Source organism: Ranitomeya variabilis, chromosome 4 (genome assembly GCF_051348905.1).
Source record: "Ranitomeya variabilis isolate aRanVar5 chromosome 4, aRanVar5.hap1, whole genome shotgun sequence".
In the NCBI taxonomy this organism is placed as follows: Eukaryota; Metazoa; Chordata; class Amphibia; order Anura; family Dendrobatidae; genus Ranitomeya; species Ranitomeya variabilis.
Window position 1 is genome coordinate 619949929 of NC_135235.1, and position 25590 is coordinate 619975518.

A 25590-nucleotide genomic window follows, 5' to 3' on the forward strand; every position below is an offset into this window, starting at 1 on the left:
GAATGACAGGAAAGCCAGGTTAAATAGGAAACACCCAGCCTCTGATGGACAGGTGGAAACCAGAGACCGCAACCCACCAAAGTCACCCAGTACCAGCCGTAACCACCAGAGGGAGCCCAAAAACAGAATCCACAACACACGGCCCCTTCAGACCTCCTGACACTCTATGTCAGTCTGCTCTCTCCTCTGTCTGTCACTTTCTGAACTGAACTCCTTTCCCTCCAGATCACAATCTATTTATAGGGGAGTTCACCCTAAACTAGGCTTAGAACTCCCCCTTCTGGCCTGGAGTGTGAACATGTTGTATGCATTGTGGTTACCTGATAAAAGATATCCTTCATCGCTTCCAAACGTAACATCACTCTCCCCGTGAGGAAAGCAATGCTACTGTGATGACCAGGACCGTGGGGCACCACATTAGTATAACGCAAGTAACAAACTTCAGTACGCAGAGTGTGGCCTGAGCAGGAGGCCACAATCAACGGAATGAACAAGTTGCCCAGGCACCTCCCATAAGGGGAGGATGCCTTTTATGCACAGGGCATACGAGCACAGACAGCCCTAATAGAAAACAGGTGCCCTGGTGTTTTAAGTATGTGCAGGAAGCGGGGGGCGCCTCCTAAGAGCATTTCCAGGAGACCTGCCAAGAGGATGCAGGTTCTTAGCAGAGAAAGGAGCAACTGAACGTCTGGAGCCACGGACGGGGGAGTAGTACCAGTGGAGCTGCGAGATCGGCGCCGGTCTCCACGCACAGCGGAGACCGGGCCTGCGGCTGAGAGCATGACACTCATGACCTCATTACATCTCGTAATCCAGCTATTCTGGGCCTCACTAAAGCATGGTTGACACCCTCCGACACAGCACCCCTGCTGCACTGTATTATGGTGGTCTTCACTTCATCCACTGTTTTCACCCTGGAAATAAGCATAGCGGAGGAGTTGGTCTTCTGTCTAACAACAGCTCCTGCAACCCAATTGCACCTCTACCCTCCTTATTACCCCTTCTTTTGAAGAGCATTCTGTGTTTATTTACTCCCCCCTCAATTTCCAAGTGGCTGTCATACCGAACCCTGGGCTCGGCCACTGCTTTTATTCTACACTTCTTTACCTCTTCTTACATTTCCACCATCATTATGGGTGACTTCAACATCCCTATTGATGAACCACCAGTTTCGGGCTTCCAAACTTGTCACTGCCTTCATCATTCTGTCTTGCACAATGGTTCTCCACAGCCACCCACACAGATGGACATACAGTAGTCCTCATCTTCACCCGCTTCTCTCTATCTGACCTCACATCCTCACTTTTCCCCATCTGACCATCACCTACTTGCATTCTCATCCCTGTCCTTACCTGCCCCCCAAGTCCAGCAGTTAGCAGACTCCCCAACAGAAACCTCACACCAAGGCACTCTCACACCTAGATCTCCCTATTTTCCACCACTCTCCACCATGTCCTCACTCCACACTGCAGACACTGGCACCGTTCTCAACGATGCCACATTCTCATCTGTTACTGACTCAGTTGCCCCTCCTGTACATAGCAGGAGACGATGAAGCAATAGACAAACCTGGCACACCAACCTCACAAAAATCTGTGCACAACCCTCATATCTTCTCTATCCCATAACTCCAAATAGTAATTCAACAATTTTAATTCCATCTTCCGCCCACCACTGCCCTCTCCTCCAACCTTCTTCATTTCTGCAGAAGACTTTGCCTCACATTTCAAAAATAAAATCGACCAAGCCAGGCAAGTCTTTACTGTTCAGCCACCACAATCCCTATGTATAACAGACCACTGCCCCTCTCCTATAACCTTCCTCCACAACATCACTGAAGGAGAACTTATTCATCTCATCTCCAAAGAAGCTGAACAGGTCCATGAAACACTTGAACCAAACCAAAAGTTAGACTCGTGCACTGCCTTAATCTTAGTGGTGCTCAGGTAGGTTCCAACACCATAACCATATATGAAAAAAACCTGGCACTCAACTTATTGTATCTGGAGATATGTTTTATTGTCAGCAACAAAAACGTTTCGGTCCCAAAACGGACCTTCCTCAGTTACTGAAAGTGCAAATAACATATAAAATAAAATAAAATGAACAAACAAATAAACAAAGTATTTACAATGCTGGTCATCCAGTGTATGGCAAACATGGCGGTACAGTTGCTACAGTAATACAAAAACAGTACAGAACCAACCAATATTGGCACAATGCTACTTTGGATGGTGAGTGGTTAGAACTATTGTAAGTGAGGGGGTAATCACATACCGTTAGAAGTAGAGGATTGGAGAAAGATGTGCCCGTGTAGGCAAGTGACAAGTGGTTTATGTAAGATAGGGCATATAGCATAAGTATTGGACCAGGGAGAGGGTGATTGTGATAACTTAGGAAAGAAAAAATCATACCCAAGAGGATGCAGACCTTAGGTCTGTGTGAGGCTGAGTGGGCAATGCCCTAATCGGTAAAAAAGGGGGGGGGGTAAGGAGGGTTGCAAAACTGTCAGCTTGCACGCCCAGGCTGTGTTAGGGAAAAAACGCTCGCATTGGAGACAGGCTTACCTTGCAGAAGTGCAAGAAGTTTTTTTCTTTCCTAAGTTATCACAATCACCCTCTCCCTGGTCCAATACTTATGCTATATGCCCTATCTTACAGAAACCACTTGTCACTTGCCTACACGGGCACATCTTTCTCCAATCCTCTACTTCTAACGGTATGTGATTACCCCCTCACTTACAATAGTTCTAACCACTCACCATCCAAAGTAGCATTGTGCCAATATTGGTTGGTTCTGTACTGTTTTTGTATTACTGTAGCAACTGTACCACCATGTTTGCCATACACTGGATGACCAGCATTGTAAATACTTTGTTTATTTGTTTGTTCATTTTATTTTATTTTATATGTTATTTGCACTTTCAGTAACTGAGGAAGGTCCGTTTTGGGACCGAAACGTTTTTGTTGCTGACAATAAAACATATCTCCAGATACAATAAGTTGAGTGCCAGGTTTTTTTCATACATGAAACACTTGAAGGCAGATATCACCAATAATCCATGACCTCTGACATCTGTCAATAACAGTGATCAGATAGCATTCTACAGATTTGGAGAGATTACAGAAAATGTCCAGTGTACAAGGAGAAGACTTATGGAAAAGAATGAAGGTGAGAAGAGAAAGAGGTGAGTGTAACTGGATTCATGAAGAAGAAACTGGGCAACAAAAGCGGACAGGATATCCAAGATCTCATGCTGCTTCATGTGGATAGATCAGCTCTGGGGTCTTGGGTAGTACCTGAATGACAGACCACTCAACACATACATGTCTGTCATGCTGCACAATAGCCAGATCAGCAGACATTTCCATTAGGTTTCCTCAGATGGTCCATCAGTCTGTCCGTGAAATATCTACAAAAATTCACCAAAATAGGAGACAATGCAGACGCCATCAGATGACAGCAGATATTCCTTGCAACGACAGACTCCCTATTCCTTCTCTGCTTCTATGCCACATATCAATCTCAGGAGCAGTATATTCCACCATAGAGCATCTGTTCAGGGGTAGCTGGGCTACAGAACCCGTGACTCCTGTGCACCATTTTGAGGAACTTGGCTCAGCAAAAGTCAACGAATAGCCAGAGACAGATAAAAGAAAGGGACAACGCAAATAATGAATTGGGCTTATAGAGTGAGAAATAGGGAATATACAGTATTAAAAAGAAAACAGGCAAAAAATTGAAGTTGAGGACAAGAGTGTAGCAACAAACATAAAATTTTACCCTTTCTTTATCCCCTTCACCCACTGAGCTTTGTTCGGTTTTGCTTTTTCGTTTTTCGCTCCCCTCCTTCCCAGAGCCATACCTTTTTTTATTTTTCCATCAGTATGGCCATATGAGGGCTTATTTTTTGCAGGACGAGTTGTACTTTTGAGCAACACCATTGGTTTTACCATGTCATGTACTAGAAAATGTGAAAAAAAATTCCAAGTGCAGTGAAATTGCAAAAAAGTGCAATCCCACACTTGTTTTTTGTTTGGCTTTCTTGCTAGGTTCACTAAATGTTAAAACTGACCTGCCATTATGATTCTCCAGGTCATTACGAGTTCATAGACATAAAACGTGTAGGTTCTTTTTTATCTAAGTGGTGAAAAAAAAATTCCAAACTTTGCTAAAAAATTGTTGTTTTTTTTTAAATTGTGCAATATTCCAATACCAATAGTGTCTCAATTTTTCTTCATCTCTGGTCGGGTGAGGGCTTATTTTTTGCATGCCGAGCTGACGTTTTTAATGATACTGTTTTGGTGCAGATACAGTCTTTTGATCGTCCGTTATTACATTTTAATGCACTGTCACTGTTTTTCCAAAAAAAAAAAAATTCTAGCATTTTGACTTTTTTTTCAATCACTACGCCATTTAGCGATCAGGTTAATCCTTTTTGTTTATTGATAGATCGGGCGATTCTGAATGCGATGATACCAAATATGTGTGTTTGATTTTTTTTTTTTTCGTTTTATTTTTAATGAGACCAAAGGGGGGTGATTTCAACTTTTACATATTTTTTTTTCTTTAAATAAATTTTTTTTCTTTTCTTTTGGCATGCTTCAATAGTCTCCATAGGAGACTAGAAGCTGGCACAACTCGATCTGCTCAGCTACATACAGGCAATGATCAGATCACCATATAGTAGAATTGCACACTTGCTATGAGCGCCGACCACCAGATGGTGCTCATAGCCATCCAGCAGTGACAACCATAGAGGTCTCAAGAGACCTCTGGTTGTCATGCTGACCCATCGGCGACCCGCGGTCATGTGATACGGGCGCCGATGGGAGGAGGTAATGACACGCTTTCTGCGCGTGCATGTTAAATGCCACTGTCAGAGTTTGACCTCGGCATTTGACATGTTAACAGCCACGGGTGGATTGTGATTCTACTCGCGGCTGTTAGGGGGCACATGTCAGCTGATCATATCAGTTGTCATGTGCCGGAAAAAGTGCAGGCTCATTGCCGGAGCCTGCACCAAGCGGGGGGAAGTGTCCAATGACGGACTCTGTCCGTCATTTGACGTTAAGGGGCTAATGACCAAGTCAATTTTACAATTCTGATCACTGTCACTTTATGAGGTTATAGCTCTGGAACGCGTCAACTGATCCCACTGATTCTGAGACTGTTTTTTCATGACATATCGTACTTCATGTTATTAGTAAAATTTCTTCGATAAGACTTGCGTTTATTTATGAAAAAAATGGAAATTTGGAAAAAAAAATAGAAAATGTAGCAATTTTCACATTTTTAATTTTTGTGCCTTAAATCAGAGTGTCATGTCACACAAAATAGTTAATAAATAAGGGGGCTGGGAAAGGTCAGAGAGGCCCAGCGCCTGTGCACTGCAGTACTTTGCTCTGCCCTCAACAGGGCAAAGTACTTCTGCACAGGAGCCACGGCAGGAAGACAAGACGTCATCGTATGAAGGTAGGAGGCGCTGGACCCGGACCACGACGCCCTTCGGACCTGACCACATTGGGACTGCCCCTGTGTGATAATCTAACCTCTTTTTCTCATCTTTCAGGTTACATCGGGGGCTTATCTACATCATTACAGAATGCTGTAGATAAGCCCCTGATGCCGGTGGCCTTAGTTTATAGGCCATTTTTGGGGTGACAGATTCTCTTTAATAAACTACCTGACTGCAGTTTTTCATTATGTCAGGGGTGCGGTTTTTAAAATGGTATAACTTTTGGGTGTTTCCCAATATATGGGACCCCTAAAGGCACTTCAAACATGGATAGGTCCCTAAAAAAATACATTTTGTAAATTTCCTTGAAAAAAAAGAAAAATTACTCCTACATTTTTAAACCTCCTAAAATGCTAACAAATGCAAACAAAATAAAATAACATTTTACAAATGGTGCTGATGTAAAGCCGACATGAGGGAAATGTTATTTATTAATGTTTTGCTGTGATATGACTATCCAGATTAAAGGGATAATCATTCAAAGTTTAAAAATTGCTAATTTTTAAACATTTTTCTCAAATTTCTGACATTTTTTTTATAAATAAACACAAAACATATCGACCTAAATTTACCATTATCATAAAGTATAATGTGTCACGAAAAAAAAACAGTCTCAAAATCACTGGGATTTGTTGAAGTGTTCCAGAGTTATTACCACATAAAGTGACACTGGTCAGATTTTAAAAATGTGGCTCCGTCACTAAGGGATAAAAAGGCTTTGATAGCAGCCTTCAGCTCATCTGCATTTTTGGGTCTGGTGTCTCTCATCTTCCTCTTGACAATACCCCATAGATTCTCAGGCGAGTTTGCTGGCCCATCAAGCACAGTGATACCGTTGTTTGTAAATCAGGTATTGGTACTTTTGGCAGTGTGGACTAGGGTTGAGCGACTTTTACTTTTTTAGGATCGAGTCGGGTTTCGTGAAACCCGACTTTCTCAAAAGTCGGATCGTGTGAAATGTTGGGGGGGCTGACCGAAACACGAAACCCAATGCAAGTCAATGGGGACTCGTCCTCCTCCTCGCGACACTTGTAGCCCATGTCCTGGATACATCTGTGTGTGGTGGCTCTTGAAGGAATGACTCCAGCAGCAGTCCACTACTTGTGAATCTGAAGGAAGGGCCAGGGGGTGCTAGAGCGGTAGCCATGGCCGATATCACACCCTGTATTACTCCCTGGACCCCTTCCCTTAAAGTACATCAGTGCTTCTTCTCTACGCCACCAGGGGCTCCCGGTACGGCTCAGTTACCTCTGCAGACGATTCCAAGAATAAAGAGTCACAGTCCGGTTTCACTTCAACTCCAACATCTTTACTCAGCAACTTGTCATCCAGGGCACACATTGTTACAGCATCGGTGTCTCTGACCCTTGCCTGTCGCTAAGCCCGCATTCGGGGAGGTCTGTACTATACGGTTCCGCAGTGTCCAGTATTTCTGCTTTTCGTGGGGGCATTTCCCGCCGCTTCGCCCCGGTTCTGAGAATGGCAGCCCATGCAAAAATCTGCAACATCTTGGTGCACTTTCTCCCAAATGGCTCAGCCTTCTGTTCAGTAGCTGCAGTCCCACTAATGCTGCACTGCTGATTCTGCTGTTGCTGTATTCTCTCTCTCTCTCTGTACTTAGTTCTGGCCCCCAGGATACTTTCGCTGTGCCTATTCCTTCCTAACAGAACATTGTGGGGCACTTCGTGCTCTGGGCTAGCCAGCCCCGGTATGAGCTGCACGGACGCCCAGGCCCCAACTGACTAAAACAGGAAGCTACACTATACTTATCCCCATCGTGCCCCTCCTATTCTAACTATACTTATCACTATGTCTGTGTACTAAGATGCCCCCATCTAGTGGCCAACTTGGGGGACTACTCCCCCTAACACTATAAGGGCCTGGGGCACTTGCTCTCCCTAACCGACGTGTGTGCAAAACCTGTAAATATGCAGAGTAATACACATAAGGTGTAGCAGTACTCTTGTACACGGTGACAATACACTTTGTGTAACAGTGCCACCGTCGTGTATGAACACATTAACAATACACACTGAACAGTCTAAAAGGGGTTGGGGAGAAGAAGGAACAATATACATTTCACATCCTCTACAAATCTCCCCAAAATTTTTGAATGGCCTTTTCCTAACAATATAATATATATATATATATATATATATATATATATATATATATATATATATATATATATATATATATATTTATTTATTTTTTTTGCAATATTAATGTGAACCTTGGTCCGGCAGGGTTTATCCCCAGACTTGGTAGTATTACTTCCTTGGTAGAAGCTTTGGGTTTTGGTGGCTGATGAACCTTGGTCTGGCAGGGTTTATCCCCAGACTTGGAAGTCTTACTTCCTTGGTAGAAGCTTTGGGTTGTCCATCCCATAAGATTCTTCACTTACCCAATCTTGTTTTTTCTTTCGGTATAGATTTCCTCCTCTTTAACACCCTCAGTCATATCTTTTGGCCTTTGATGTAGAGTTCCTCAGGGAATGTCCCCTGTACCCATCCTACCAATATGTTCCAAAATCTAAGCACCCCACCCTATTCTCTTTGTGCTTGGAATTCTTCCTTCCAGCTGCTCGGCATCCACCTATAGGTCAGCAATGTAGCCATATGAGGATCATTCTACACTTTTTGCCAGGCTTTCAAGAATTTCATTATGGCCTTCACTGATTCCACCTTGGCTTGTAAGGTGCTGTAAAACCCTAGGTGGACTACAGGGTTGGTTTTTGGGTTTTGCCCACCCTCTGAGACTGCTCTAGGATGTCGAACTGTACCTGGTTTCCTTACTGCTATTAAAACTAAGGATTTTTATACGCACTGTATCTCTCTTGTTTAATACATAAAGGGAAGGCACAGATTCCACCCTGTTTTTCTGTGTTTCTTCCTTACCAGGGTCTGCTCCAATCGCCTTTGAGCATCATTCTTTTTCTCTGTTCAGGTAGTGTTGGTTCTTGCTTGTTTTCATGTAAGTTGCAGCAGGCGGTATAGCTCACTGGCCAAAGCCAACACCTTACTTTCACCCAGTGCCAGGGCCTATACCCACATTTACTGTGACCCCAATGTATTCAGTAAGAAAGGGATTTAGCTGTAAGTACAAAAATCTCATTGTTTTTAATATATTTTGCTGCTTCCAAAAAATGCATCATTTGAACACATTAGGTTCGTATTGTTGTTTTTTGAGACTCGTAACTTTTTCTTTTTTTTCTGGTCAGCTGTCGTTTTTTTATTGGTACTGTTTTGGGGTATGTGATTTTTTTTTTGCAATTTTTTGGGGAGGGGGTCGTGGTGGGCAGTAAATTGCATTTCTAGATTTTAACAATGTATTTATTTTTTTTAGGATATTCACAATATGGGTTTATTTATTTTTTTGATAGGCCAGGCGTTCACGCTTGCAGCAATACGGAATATTTATAATTTTATGATGAGCGAAAGTGCTCGGATAAGACGTTATCTGAGCATGCTCATGCGCTACCCAAGTGTTTGCAGCGTGCTTGAAAAACCCATGTGAGTCACCTCTGCTGAATGTCTCGCAGCTGTTCCACCTGTTGGGCTGCATAACAGCAGCAAGATGGCGGCAAATGAGTCCTTCAGTAGTACTTAGTAGTACCCCGGGTGTGATAGTAACCCATTGGCACCTCCCCGAATTGTATTTGTAATCTTGTACCACCCCTTTAACACAAATCTGTAGAGGTAGACTGGTTTCTTTTGATATATAATGCTTGCAAAAAAAAGGTTATTGGATTGTCCATTTCTTAAAGGGGCATTCTGGTTGTGTAAATGATCCCCTTCTAGTTTAGGAGCTGCACTCTTCCCTCGCCTAAGGCTACGTTCACATTTGCTTTGTTGGGCGCAGCGTCGTCGACGGATACCGACGCATGCGTCATGCGCCCCTATCTTTAACATGGGGGGCGCATGGACATGCGCCGGTATGCGTTGTAATGCGTTTTACGACGCATGCGTCATATTGACGCACAAGACAGGGCACAGAGGACGCTACTTGTAGCGTTTTCCCTGCGCCGAAATTCCTGATCTTTACTATCTAATGACAACGCATGCATCGCAAAACGCTGCGTGGTGTACATGCGTTGGTTGCGTCGCCAACGCTGCGCCCAACAACGCAAATGTGAACGTAGCCTTACTCTGTCCTCTCCTCTGCAGCGTATCCGGGCCACCGTGAACAGCCAGGAAGATAAGAGACTTCTGATGGATCTGGATATATCTATGTGCACAGTAGACTGTGATTTCACCGTCACGTTTTATGGAGCGTTATTTAGAGAGGTATGTCTCAGGAAGATGGTTTGAAGAGGTTTTTTATATATTTTTTTTATTTTCGCTCTTCTGTTGCAAAGATCGAACTATTTTGGCATGCTCATAGTGAAAACTCTCATGTCAAACACTTGGATTGCAGGGAATCTGGCTGCAGGCTTTTGCTTGTTAATCTGAGGACAGCATAATATAGAGCAACAGTCAAAATAAAAAAGGGGAGAAGCCAGCGCTGCTTATGATCAGAACGCAATACATAAAGTGCACATGCACATACTAATTTCTAACTGTATTTCAAAATGAGACATTTAGCAAACAATCGATCAATTCTTTGAGCCACCCCACCATGCCAAGGCAGTCTCAAATGGGGCAGTCCTACTCTACGTTTATATTCGCTGTGCCATTACGGCCTCCTAAATGTATTAAAAGCAAGACTACAGTAAATGCAAACCGTACCTGAAGCATTTCTGAATCATGGCGCCAGAAAGGGCAAGCGCAGATAAAGGTCAACCAGGTCCAAACTACTATAATGCCTGCTATGTACAAGAATATACCTACTATAATACTGCCCCTATGTACAAGAATATACCTACTATAATACTGCCTCTATGGACAAGAATATAACTACTATAATACTGCCCCTATGTACAAGAATATAACTACTATAATACTGCCCCCTGTGTACAAGAATATAACTACTATAATACTGCCCCGATGTACAAGAATATAACTACTATAATACTTCCCCCTATGTACAAGAATATAACTACTATAATACTCCTCCTATGGACAAGAACATAACTACTATAATACTGCTCCTATGTACAGGAATATAACTACTATAATACTGCTCCTATGTACAGGAATATAACTACTATAATACTGCTCCTATGGACAAGAACATAACTACTATAATACTGCTCCTATGTACAAGAATATAACTACTATAATACTGCTCCCTATGCACAAGAATATAACTACTATAATATTGCTCCTATGTACATGAATATAACTACTATAATACTGCCTCCTATGTACAAGAATATAACTACTATAATACTGCCTCCTATGTACAAGAATATAACTACTATAATACTGCCCCTATGCACAAGAATATAACTACTATAATACTGCCCCTATGTACAAGAATATAACTACTATAATACTGTCCCCTATGTACAAGAATATAACTACTATAATACTCCTCCTATGGACAAGAACATAACTACTATAATACTACCCCTATATGTACAAGAATGTTCTTGTGCATATGAGGGCATTATTATAGTTGTTATATTCTACTTAGGGGAAAGCATTATATTAGAACTCCCAACGTGCAAGAGTATAGCAGAAATAGTGATCTGGGGGCATAGAGTGAATAAACCTGAGTGTTCATTTGTATTTTAAGTTGTTGCTCACTAGTCAGTGTTTCCTCTTCACATAATTCGTCCCTTTGAAACATATATGGAGACTCAGCTTTTTTTTTAACTATTTCTTCAAACTAATCACACCTGAAACCAGATAAAAAAGGGAGAAGTTGAACCCACAACCCCAGTGCCGCACCCGTCACTAAGCTCCAAACCTGTAGGAAAAGGTGTGTGCCGTGGGGGAGACCACTTCATGTAACTACCATGATCTCAGCACGTCCACCTAACACCACGTAGCCCATATATGACACTACCTCGATCTCAGCATGTCCATCGTGTAGCTTCATATATGACATGACACCTCCATCTCCACCTAACAAGGTACAGCTTCATAGATGCCAGGACACTCCATGATCCCTGGTTCCACCGCACACAGTTATATATACATACCTCCTCTCTATTTACTGTATTTTTCGGACTACAAGACGCACTTTTTTCCCCAAAAATGTAAGGGGAAAATGGGGGTGCGTCTTGTAGTCGGAAAATACTTACAAATTATGCGGCAGCGGCGGCGGTCCCGATGCAGGCTCCCTTCCCATGCTGGTGCAGCTGTGGCTGTGCTGCGGGCAGGGACTGTGCTGCGGGCAGGGGCTGTGCTGTGGGGCTGTGGCAGCAGCTCTCTGGGCTCAGTGGGGGCTCCGACGGCATTTCTTCAAAGCCCGGAGGCCCCCCGCTCATCCGGCATGTTGCGGTGGCCTCCGAGAACATAGGCGCCAGGAAAATGGCCGCCTGGCCGGCGCACGCTCAGATTCAAATCTCGTCAACGAGATCTCGTCTCCCGAGATCTCGGGGCGAGATCTCGGCAACAAGATCTGAATCTGAGCGTGCGCCAGCCAGGCGGCTATTTTCCTGGCGCCCATGTTCTCGGAGGCCACCGCAACATGCCGGATGAGCGGGGGGCCTCCGGGCTTTGAAGAAATGCCGTCGGAGCCCCCACTGAGCCCAGAGAGCCGCTGCCACAGCCCCGCAGCACAGCCTGTGCCCCAGAGCCCAGCCACTGCCCGTAGCACAGCCTGTGCCCCAGAGCCCAGCCACTGCCCGCTGCACAGCTTGTGCCCCAGAGCCCAGCCACTGCCCGCAGCACAGCTTGTGCCCCAGAGCCCAGCCTGTGCCCCGGAGCCCAGCCTGTGTCCCGGAGCCCAGCCTGTGCCCCAGAGCCCAGCCACTGCCCGCAGCACAGCTTGTGCCCCAGAGCCCAGCCTGTGTCCCGGAGCCCAGCCTGTGCCCCAGAGCCCAGCCACTGCCTGCAGCACAGCTTGTGCCCCAGAGCCCAGCCTGTGCCCCGGAGCCCAGCCACTGTTCTGGAGTGGAGCACTGTCCCGGAGCACAGAGACTCCACCCCTGCCCAAGCACAGAGCACCAGCCCGGGATGGGATTTTCTGGAGGCCAACGCACCAGCCTGGACCACCGAAAGGCCCCTGTGACCACTTCTCCACCTGTGGTGATCCCTTCACTGGTAAGCTGAATTCGGACTGTAAGACGTACGTACCCCAATTTGAAACATTTTTTTTTTCCTTATTTTTATTCTGAAAATTTGGGGTGCGTCTTATCGTCCGGTGCGTCTTATAGTCCGAAAAATACGGTATATGCCAGTCATGGCACAGACACTTACCTTATGGAGACTAAGAAAAAAAAAAAAAAAGTGACCTTCTGACAAATTGACCCACCCCTGCTAACAAATTGACCAACCCCTGCAGAGAAAATGACCCTCCCCTGCTGAGAAAATGACCGCCCCTGCTGAATATTTAGGAGAAATTCGTTGAGAAGTCGGTTGTTTTTCCCACCAGCTCATTTGCATATTTTCATGAACAAGCGCTGTAATTGGCTGGCTGTAGAATGCCGCATCTCCAGCCATCCTAGAGAAGAGGACAAAATATATATATATATATATATATATATATATATATATATATATATATATATATAAATTTAGCTATTGAACCCATTCTACACTCGGGTGGCGAGCATTTTTAGTTGCACTTTTCAGCGTATTCGCATATACCGTGTCTTCAATAAAATGGCGGCACAGATCGCGGTATGTGAACGTGCTGACTCCGGCGCCATTTTAATGAATACATGTAGTACGTCATCAAAATAGCAGTGCGCACGTGCCCCCTCATCACTATTATTCCTATGGTTATTTTCTCCAGTAAAATCACTTGGAAATATCATTGTCCCGATCAATACGATTATAAAGACCTTGCAGGTTTAAATATTATCTTGTTCCCATTTTTCAATGCCGTTACTTATTAAATATAATTTGTTTATTGTTTTTGGCTTGGGAAGCTGTGCGAGGGCTAATTTTTGGCATGGTAAACTGATGTTTTTATGACTATTTTGGGGTATATACCATGCTTTCATCTCTCCTTATCACATTTCATTGTGGCGACCAAAAACCCGCAATTTAAGCATTTCAATATATGCATATTTTATTATAACTACAAACCACAGTCCCATAATAATATTAATGGGACAAAGAAGAGATCCCACAAATACCATATAAAATTTTATTTATTGATAAATAATTAAAATAGAGCAATGATTCAATCCAAAATATACATCAGATACCGTATAAAGGAACGCCTCGGGACAAGAAGAAAATGGGTACATCAATCTGCATGTGGCAACCTTCTGCATAAAACATATACTAGAGGGTGATGAAATATACCTCTATCACCCACATGCTGACATAATACCCCCTTCACTTAAATAGAAGTTGGGCGGCACTTATTGTGAAACACGAGATCCTAAACCATAGGACCTCTATAAAAATGCTAAACCTCCCCACTGAATATATCCATGCCACAGTGGGCTAATATACAGGGCACAGCAGCCTCACTACAAATCGGTGGGTAGAATAAGAAAGCATGTAATGTTACCTGCCGCACAACTTCTCCCGAGCGTCCCTTCACCCCGACGCGCGTTTCGCCGCCAGCTTCTTCCGGGGGCGTGTCGGGGTGAAGGAAAGCCGAGCTTTTAACCTAGGGATGTCCAATCCTCGGCCCGCAGTATAGGTCACGCCGCCGGTAACTTCGGCGCATAGCGCGTCTGCCCTCCTCCGATTACATCACTTCCTGCCGCCGCTCAATGACACGCAAGCCCTAAAGCTGCGTGTCAGTGTTGTGAAGAGCGGAACAAAAATGGTTACCTCAATGAACCAAAAAGAATTTGTGATCAATATTGACCTGTCCATTCAAGGACATTTTAGCTATAGTGTGAAATCCTATTTTTTGTTTGTGAAACTGCCACTTAGGCAAAACTGTACTGTTTTGTTTGTTGTGAAACTATCACATAGCCGAAACTGTTTTTTTTGTCTTCTCTTTTCTCTCTTTGTTTAAACAAGCAAAACTTGTATAACCACTGAAACTACCTGTACAACTATATAAAGAGGGGATAGCACCTTGAAGGCAGGCGTGCTTCAGAGGCTTATCCCAGTGATATACTATACGAGACGTGTCTTGTGTATTATTTCTGGTGATTCCCCACTTCCAAAGGCTGCTCCGACTGAGTGTGGTCCCGACATTTCCTGGCGCCTGAACAGGGACCCGAGGTCTGTGTACTCCTTCAAGAACACCGGCAGAATACGAACGAAAAGAGAATCTGGGATAATGGACGGCAGATGAATAAAAACCTGGCCAGGTAAGAGACACTGTTAGATCTCTTATATCTGCCCTGCACTGTCCGTAAGATTTTCTGTGTCGTGTCCTTTAGCGGGTAGTTCTAGTAGAGGAGGATACCTATAGCTCGGGTTCTTGAACTACTTAGGAATTGACCACCTCACGGAGTACGGCATTGAATGAGAGTGAATGTGAATAGAAGGTGTGTGGAAGTTGGGAATAGCCCTATAAGCCGCCCAGGGTGTTGAAACAGAAGAAGTGACTGTCCCACTGGGCAACGTGGTTGCGTCCTTTCGGGGAGACCTCCGCGCCTATGTTCAATCTCTGATCCTGTCTTTGACGAAAACCTGGTGACGGATAAGTGTATGATAGTATGAGCCCAGGACAGATAAATTAGCCTGGGACAAGATACGTTGTATTTTGATCCTCTGTCTGGTTGCATTTGTGTTGTTTGCTATAGGTGTAGGAATCAGGATTTTCTTACATCAACACGGTACGCAGAAGCCGTTAAACATCCTAGCTCCTTAGGAAGAAGGTAACGAGGTATTCTCATACCCAAACGCCACCTAGGGCAAGAAAAGAAAAAAGCTCAGGATAAGAAAATGGGGAATAAGCAAACAAAGTCGGAACCAGAAGAATTAGATATCTATACTATCATAAAGGAGAGAAGTGGTGAAGATGCCACTAAGGGGCTGAGAAAGATTTTTAGTAAGTTTGGAGTTACTAAGGCAGAAGCCTTTAGTAGAAAAAAATGGGAAGGAATTCAGGAAAAAAAAAAAGGCATAATCAGAGACAAGAAATGGATAGATCAGATCCAAGCGTTGATTGATGTCTCTAGGGTAGCAGAAAAAGAGGGATGGACATATAATCAACAGAATAAAAAGTGGTGTATTAGACCCGCAGGCTATGGAGAAAAACAAAATGTGGAATATAAGAACACCCCACCCCCATACCTTAACCCACATGCCCCATCTTTTCTCCAAACACCACCTCAAAGTTTAGCCGGACCAGGAGGATGGGTATGTCCGCACTGTGGACAACAAAATCCAGACTGGAGAAATGATTGCCTAGCCTGTGGTACACCTAGACATGGCGCTGTACTTGCCCCTGTTAGGGTAGTACCAAGACCCTTTAGGGAACCTGGTGCTGACGGAGTAATGGGAACTAGATATCACCAAACTCGACAATATTTCCCTTGGTCCCCCGCTGAAGGCATGTCTCTCTTGCATAACGCACCAGATCCCACCCAGTGTCCAGTTAGATTTGCACAATATATACAGCAAATTATGCAGACTCACGCTGGAGTTTGGGCAGATGGAGAAGAATTATGTAGAATGAAAATGACTCCTGGACTCTTCCAGGAGCTATTAGCAAATCTACAGGTACATAGGCCCCAGGCAGGAGATGGTGCCTTACAAACGATAGAATCAGGTACGCAATTTGTAGATCACTTAATGGTTTTCATGAGGGAAAAACAGAGGCAGAGAGGAACAACGGGAGTGGTGGCTCAGAAATCTGGACAATCAGTAGACGAATATTATCTAAGTGTAGAAAATAATTTCAGAGATGAAGGCATGGATCTAACCGCTTCAGGAATGATGAGGTTAGTTACAAAAACCTTAGAACTCCCCCTTCTGGCCTGGAGTGTGAACATGTTGTATGCATTGTGGTTACCTGATAAAAGATATCCTTCATCGCTTCCAAACGTAACATCACTCTCCCCGTGAGGAAAGCAATGCTACTGTGATGACCAGGACCGTGGGGCACCACATTAGTATAACGCAAGTAACAAACTTCAGTACGCAGAGTGTGGCCTGAGCAGGAGGCCACAATCAACGGAATGAACAAGTTGCCCAGGCACCTCCCATAAGGGGAGGATGCCTTTTATGCACAGGGCATACGAGCACAGACAGCCCTAATAGAAAACAGGTGCCCTGGTGTTTTAAGTATGTGCAGGAAGCGGGGGGCGCCTCCTAAGAGCATTTCCAGGAGACCTGCCAAGAGGATGCAGGTTCTTAGCAGAGAAAGGAGCAACTGAACGTCTGGAGCCACGGACGGGGGAGTAGTACCAGTGGAGCTGCGAGATCGGCGCCGGTCTCCACGCACAGCGGAGACCGGGCCTGCGGCTGAGAGCATGACACTCATGACCTCATTACATCTCGTAATCCAGCTATTCTGGGCCTCACTAAAGCATGGTTGACACCCTCCGACACAGCACCCCTGCTGCACTGTATTATGGTGGTCTTCACTTCATCCACTGTTTTCACCCTGGAAATAAGCATAGCGGAGGAGTTGGTCTTCTGTCTAACAACAGCTCCTGCAACCCAATTGCACCTCTACCCTCCTTATTACCCCTTCTTTTGAAGAGCATTCTGTGTTTATTTACTCCCCCCTCAATTTCCAAGTGGCTGTCATACCGAACCCTGGGCTCGGCCACTGCTTTTATTCTACACTTCTTTACCTCTTCTTACATTTCCACCATCATTATGGGTGACTTCAACATCCCTATTGATGAACCACCAGTTTCGGGCTTCCAAACTTGTCACTGCCTTCATCATTCTGTCTTGCACAATGGTTCTCCACAGCCACCCACACAGATGGACATACAGTAGTCCTCATCTTCACCCGCTTCTCTCTATCTGACCTCACATCCTCACTTTTCCCCATCTGACCATCACCTACTTGCATTCTCATCCCTGTCCTTACCTGCCCCCCAAGTCCAGCAGTTAGCAGACTCCCCAACAGAAACCTCACACCAAGGCACTCTCACACCTAGATCTCCCTATTTTCCACCACTCTCCACCATGTCCTCACTCCACACTGCAGACACTGGCACCGTTCTCAACGATGCCACATTCTCATCTGTTACTGACTCAGTTGCCCCTCCTGTACATAGCAGGAGACGATGAAGCAATAGACAAACCTGGCACACCAACCTCACAAAAATCTGTGCACAACCCTCATATCTTCTCTATCCCATAACTCCAAATAGTAATTCAACAATTTTAATTCCATCTTCCGCCCACCACTGCCCTCTCCTCCAACCTTCTTCATTTCTGCAGAAGACTTTGCCTCACATTTCAAAAATAAAATCGACCAAGCCAGGCAAGTCTTTACTGTTCAGCCACCACAATCCCTATGTATAACAGACCACTGCCCCTCTCCTATAACCTTCCTCCACAACATCACTGAAGGAGAACTTATTCATCTCATCTCCAAAGAAGCTGAACAGGTCCATGAAACACTTGAACCAAACCAAAAGTTAGACTCGTGCACTGCCTTAATCTTAGTGGTGCTCAGGTAGGTTCCAACACCATAACCATATATGAAAAAAACCTGGCACTCAACTTATTGTATCTGGAGATATGTTTTATTGTCAGCAACAAAAACGTTTCGGTCCCAAAACGGACCTTCCTCAGTTACTGAAAGTGCAAATAACATATAAAATAAAATAAAATGAACAAACAAATAAACAAAGTATTTACAATGCTGGTCATCCAGTGTATGGCAAACATGGCGGTACAGTTGCTACAGTAATACAAAAACAGTACAGAACCAACCAATATTGGCACAATGCTACTTTGGATGGTGAGTGGTTAGAACTATTGTAAGTGAGGGGGTAATCACATACCGTTAGAAGTAGAGGATTGGAGAAAGATGTGCCCGTGTAGGCAAGTGACAAGTGGTTTATGTAAGATAGGGCATATAGCATAAGTATTGGACCAGGGAGAGGGTGATTGTGATAACTTAGGAAAGAAAAAATCATACCCAAGAGGATGCAGACCTTAGGTCTGTGTGAGGCTGAGTGGGCAATGCCCTAATCGGTAAAAAAGGGGGGGGGGTAAGGAGGGTTGCAAAACTGTCAGCTTGCACGCCCAGGCTGTGTTAGGGAAAAAACGCTCGCATTGGAGACAGGCTTACCTTGCAGAAGTGCAAGAAGTTTTTTTCTTTCCTAAGTTATCACAATCACCCTCTCCCTGGTCCAATACTTATGCTATATGCCCTATCTTACAGAAACCACTTGTCACTTGCCTACACGGGCACATCTTTCTCCAATCCTCTACTTCTAACGGTATGTGATTACCCCCTCACTTACAATAGTTCTAACCACTCACCATCCAAAGTAGCATTGTGCCAATATTGGTTGGTTCTGTACTGTTTTTGTATTACTGTAGCAACTGTACCACCATGTTTGCCATACACTGGATGACCAGCATTGTAAATACTTTGTTTATTTGTTTGTTCATTTTATTTTATTTTATATGTTATTTGCACTTTCAGTAACTGAGGAAGGTCCGTTTTGGGACCGAAACGTTTTTGTTGCTGACAATAAAACATATCTCCAGATACAATAAGTTGAGTGCCAGGTTTTTTTCATACATGAAACACTTGAAGGCAGATATCACCAATAATCCATGACCTCTGACATCTGTCAATAACAGTGATCAGATAGCATTCTACAGATTTGGAGAGATTACAGAAAATGTCCAGTGTACAAGGAGAAGACTTATGGAAAAGAATGAAGGTGAGAAGAGAAAGAGGTGAGTGTAACTGGATTCATGAAGAAGAAACTGGGCAACAAAAGCGGACAGGATATCCAAGATCTCATGCTGCTTCATGTGGATAGATCAGCTCTGGGGTCTTGGGTAGTACCTGAATGACAGACCACTCAACACATACATGTCTGTCATGCTGCACAATAGCCAGATCAGCAGACATTTCCATTAGGTTTCCTCAGATGGTCCATCAGTCTGTCCGTGAAATATCTACAAAAATTCACCAAAATAGGAGACAATGCAGACGCCATCAGATGACAGCAGATATTCCTTGCAACGACAGACTCCCTATTCCTTCTCTGCTTCTATGCCACATATCAATCTCAGGAGCAGTATATTCCACCATAGAGCATCTGTTCAGGGGTAGCTGGGCTACAGAACCCGTGACTCCTGTGCACCATTTTGAGGAACTTGGCTCAGCAAAAGTCAACGAATAGCCAGAGACAGATAAAAGAAAGGGACAACGCAAATAATGAATTGGGCTTATAGAGTGAGAAATAGGGAATATACAGTATTAAAAAGAAAACAGGCAAAAAATTGAAGTTGAGGACAAGAGTGTAGCAACAAACATAAAATTTTACCCTTTCTTTATCCCCTTCACCCACTGAGCTTTGTTCGGTTTTGCTTTTTCGTTTTTCGCTCCCCTCCTTCCCAGAGCCATACCTTTTTTTATTTTTCCATCAGTATGGCCATATGAGGGCTTATTTTTTGCAGGACGAGTTGTACTTTTGAGCAACACCATTGGTTTTACCATGTCATGTACTAGAAAATGTGAAAAAAAATTCCAAGTGCAGTGAAATTGCAAAAAAGTGCAATCCCACACTTGTTTTTTGTTTGGCTTTCTTGCTAGGTTCACTAAATGTTAAAACTGACCTGCCATTATGATTCTCCAGGTCATTACGAGTTCATAGACATAAAACGTGTAGGTTCTTTTTTATCTAAGTGGTGAAAAAAAAATTCCAAACTTTGCTAAAAAATTGTTGTTTTTTTTTAAATTGTGCAATATTCCAATACCAATAGTGTCTCAATTTTTCTTCATCTCTGGTCGGGTGAGGGCTTATTTTTTGCATGCCGAGCTGACGTTTTTAATGATACTGTTTTGGTGCAGATACAGTCTTTTGATCGTCCGTTATTACATTTTAATGCACTGTCACTGTTTTTCCAAAAAAAAAAAAATTCTAGCATTTTGACTTTTTTTTCAATCACTACGCCATTTAGCGATCAGGTTAATCCTTTTTGTTTATTGATAGATCGGGCGATTCTGAATGCGATGATACCAAATATGTGTGTTTGATTTTTTTTTTTTTCGTTTTATTTTTAATGAGACCAAAGGGGGGTGATTTCAACTTTTACATATTTTTTTTTCTTTAAATAAATTTTTTTTCTTTTCTTTTGGCATGCTTCAATAGTCTCCATAGGAGACTAGAAGCTGGCACAACTCGATCTGCTCAGCTACATACAGGCAATGATCAGATCACCATATAGTAGAATTGCACACTTGCTATGAGCGCCGACCACCAGATGGTGCTCATAGCCATCCAGCAGTGACAACCATAGAGGTCTCAAGAGACCTCTGGTTGTCATGCTGACCCATCGGCGACCCGCGGTCATGTGATACGGGCGCCGATGGGAGGAGGTAATGACACGCTTTCTGCGCGTGCATGTTAAATGCCACTGTCAGAGTTTGACCTCGGCATTTGACATGTTAACAGCCACGGGTGGATTGTGATTCTACTCGCGGCTGTTAGGGGGCACATGTCAGCTGATCATATCAGTTGTCATGTGCCGGAAAAAGTGCAGGCTCATTGCCGGAGCCTGCACCAAGCGGGGGGAAGTGTCCAATGACGGACTCTGTCCGTCATTTGACGTTAAGGGGCTAATGACCAAGTCAATTTTTACAATTCTGATCACTGTCACTTTATGAGGTTATAGCTCTGGAACGCGTCAACTGATCCCACTGATTCTGAGACTGTTTTTTCATGACATATCGTACTTCATGTTATTAGTAAAATTTCTTCGATAAGACTTGCGTTTATTTATGAAAAAAATGGAAATTTGGAAAAAAAAATAGAAAATGTAGCAATTTTCACATTTTTAATTTTTGTGCCTTAAATCAGAGTGTCATGTCACACAAAATAGTTAATAAATAAGGGGGCTGGGAAAGGTCAGAGAGGCCCAGCGCCTGTGCACTGCAGTACTTTGCTCTGCCCTCAACAGGGCAAAGTACTTCTGCACAGGAGCCACGGCAGGAAGACAAGACGTCATCGTATGAAGGTAGGAGGCGCTGGACCCGGACCACGACGCCCTTCGGACCTGACCACATTGGGACTGCCCCTGTGTGATAATCTAACCTCTTTTTCTCATCTTTCAGGTTACATCGGGGGCTTATCTACATCATTACAGAATGCTGTAGATAAGCCCCTGATGCCGGTGGCCTTAGTTTATAGGCCATTTTTGGGGTGACAGATTCTCTTTAATAAACTACCTGACTGCAGTTTTTCATTATGTCAGGGGTGCGGTTTTTAAAATGGTATAACTTTTGGGTGTTTCCCAATATATGGGACCCCTAAAGGCACTTCAAACATGGATAGGTCCCTAAAAAAATACATTTTGTAAATTTCCTTGAAAAAAAAGAAAAATTACTCCTACATTTTTAAACCTCCTAAAATGCTAACAAATGCAAACAAAATAAAATAACATTTTACAAATGGTGCTGATGTAAAGCCGACATGAGGGAAATGTTATTTATTAATGTTTTGCTGTGATATGACTATCCAGATTAAAGGGATAATCATTCAAAGTTTAAAAATTGCTAATTTTTAAACATTTTTCTCAAATTTCTGACATTTTTTTTATAAATAAACACAAAACATATCGACCTAAATTTACCATTATCATAAAGTATAATGTGTCACGAAAAAAAAACAGTCTCAAAATCACTGGGATTTGTTGAAGTGTTCCAGAGTTATTACCACATAAAGTGACACTGGTCAGATTTTAAAAATGTGGCTCCGTCACTAAGGGATAAAAAGGCTTTGATAGCAGCCTTCAGCTCATCTGCATTTTTGGGTCTGGTGTCTCTCATCTTCCTCTTGACAATACCCCATAGATTCTCAGGCGAGTTTGCTGGCCCATCAAGCACAGTGATACCGTTGTTTGTAAATCAGGTATTGGTACTTTTGGCAGTGTGGACTAGGGTTGAGCGACTTTTACTTTTTTAGGATCGAGTCGGGTTTCGTGAAACCCGACTTTCTCAAAAGTCGGATCGTGTGAAATGTTGGGGGGGCTGACCGAAACACGAAACCCAATGCAAGTCAATGGGGACTCGTCCTCCTCCTCGCGACACTTGTAGCCCATGTCCTGGATACATCTGTGTGTGGTGGCTCTTGAAGGAATGACTCCAGCAGCAGTCCACTACTTGTGAATCTGAAGGAAGGGCCAGGGGGTGCTAGAGCGGTAGCCATGGCCGATATCACACCCTGTATTACTCCCTGGACCCCTTCCCTTAAAGTACATCAGTGCTTCTTCTCTACGCCACCAGGGGCTCCCGGTACGGCTCAGTTACCTCTGCAGACGATTCCAAGAATAAAGAGTCACAGTCCGGTTTCACTTCAACTCCAACATCTTTACTCAGCAACTTGTCATCCAGGGCACACATTGTTACAGCATCGGTGTCTCTGACCCTTGCCTGTCGCTAAGCCCGCATTCGGGGAGGTCTGTACTATACGGTTCCGCAGTGTCCAGTATTTCTGCTTTTCGTGGGGGCATTTCCCGCCGCTTCGCCCCGGTTCTGAGAATGGCAGCCCATGCAAAAATCTGCAACATCTTGGTGCACTTTCTCCCAAATGGCTCAGCCTTCTGTTCAGTAGCTGCAGTCCCACTAATGCTGCACTGCTGATTCTGCTGTTGCTGTATTCTCTCTCTCTCTCTGTACTTAGTTCTGGCCCCCAGGATACTTTCGCTGTGCCTATTCCTTCCTAACAGAACATTGTGGGGCACTTCGTGCTCTGGGCTAGCCAGCCCCGGTATGAGCTGCACGGACGCCCAGGCCCCAACTGACTAAAACAGGAAGCTACACTATACTTATCCCCATCGTGCCCCTCCTATTCTAACTATACTTATCACTATGTCTGTGTACTAAGATGCCCCCATCTAGTGGCCAACTTGGGGGACTACTCCCCCTAACACTATAAGGGCCTGGGGCACTTGCTCTCCCTAACCGACGTGTGTGCAAAACCTGTAAATATGCAGAGTAATACACATAAGGTGTAGCAGTACTCTTGTACACGGTGACAATACACTTTGTGTAACAGTGCCACCGTCGTGTATGAACACATTAACAATACACACTGAACAGTCTAAAAGGGGTTGGGGAGAAGAAGGAACAATATACATTTCACATCCTCTACAAATCTCCCCAAAATTTTTGAATGGCCTTTTCCTAACAATATAATATATATATATATATATATATATATATATATATATATATATATATATATATATATATATATATATATTTATTTATTTTTTTTGCAATATTAATGTGAACCTTGGTCCGGCAGGGTTTATCCCCAGACTTGGTAGTATTACTTCCTTGGTAGAAGCTTTGGGTTTTGGTGGCTGATGAACCTTGGTCTGGCAGGGTTTATCCCCAGACTTGGAAGTCTTACTTCCTTGGTAGAAGCTTTGGGTTGTCCATCCCATAAGATTCTTCACTTACCCAATCTTGTTTTTTCTTTCGGTATAGATTTCCTCCTCTTTAACACCCTCAGTCATATCTTTTGGCCTTTGATGTAGAGTTCCTCAGGGAATGTCCCCTGTACCCATCCTACCAATATGTTCCAAAATCTAAGCACCCCACCCTATTCTCTTTGTGCTTGGAATTCTTCCTTCCAGCTGCTCGGCATCCACCTATAGGTCAGCAATGTAGCCATATGAGGATCATTCTACACTTTTTGCCAGGCTTTCAAGAATTTCATTATGGCCTTCACTGATTCCACCTTGGCTTGTAAGGTGCTGTAAAACCCTAGGTGGACTACAGGGTTGGTTTTTGGGTTTTGCCCACCCTCTGAGACTGCTCTAGGATGTCGAACTGTACCTGGTTTCCTTACTGCTATTAAAACTAAGGATTTTTATACGCACTGTATCTCTCTTGTTTAATACATAAAGGGAAGGCACAGATTCCACCCTGTTTTTCTGTGTTTCTTCCTTACCAGGGTCTGCTCCAATCGCCTTTGAGCATCATTCTTTTTCTCTGTTCAGGTAGTGTTGGTTCTTGCTTGTTTTCATGTAAGTTGCAGCAGGCGGTATAGCTCACTGGCCAAAGCCAACACCTTACTTTCACCCAGTGCCAGGGCCTATACCCACATTTACTGTGACCCCAATGTATTCAGTAAGAAAGGGATTTAGCTGTAAGTACAAAAATCTCATTGTTTTTAATATATTTTGCTGCTTCCAAAAAATGCATCATTTGAACACATTAGGTTCGTATTGTTGTTTTTTGAGACTCGTAACTTTTTCTTTTTTTTCTGGTCAGCTGTCGTTTTTTTATTGGTACTGTTTTGGGGTATGTGATTTTTTTTTTGCAATTTTTTGGGGAGGGGGTCGTGGTGGGCAGTAAATTGCATTTCTAGATTTTAACAATGTATTTATTTTTTTTAGGATATTCACAATATGGGTTTATTTATTTTTTTGATAGGCCAGGCGTTCACGCTTGCAGCAATACGGAATATTTATAATTTTATGATGAGCGAAAGTGCTCGGATAAGACGTTATCTGAGCATGCTCATGCGCTACCCAAGTGTTTGCAGCGTGCTTGAAAAACCCATGTGAGTCACCTCTGCTGAATGTCTCGCAGCTGTTCCACCTGTTGGGCTGCATAACAGCAGCAAGATGGCGGCAAATGAGTCCTTCAGTAGTACTTAGTAGTACCCCGGGTGTGATAGTAACCCATTGGCACCTCCCCGAATTGTATTTGTAATCTTGTACCACCCCTTTAACACAAATCTGTAGAGGTAGACTGGTTTCTTTTGATATATAATGCTTGCAAAAAAAAGGTTATTGGATTGTCCATTTCTTAAAGGGGCATTCTGGTTGTGTAAATGATCCCCTTCTAGTTTAGGAGCTGCACTCTTCCCTCGCCTAAGGCTACGTTCACATTTGCTTTGTTGGGCGCAGCGTCGTCGACGGATACCGACG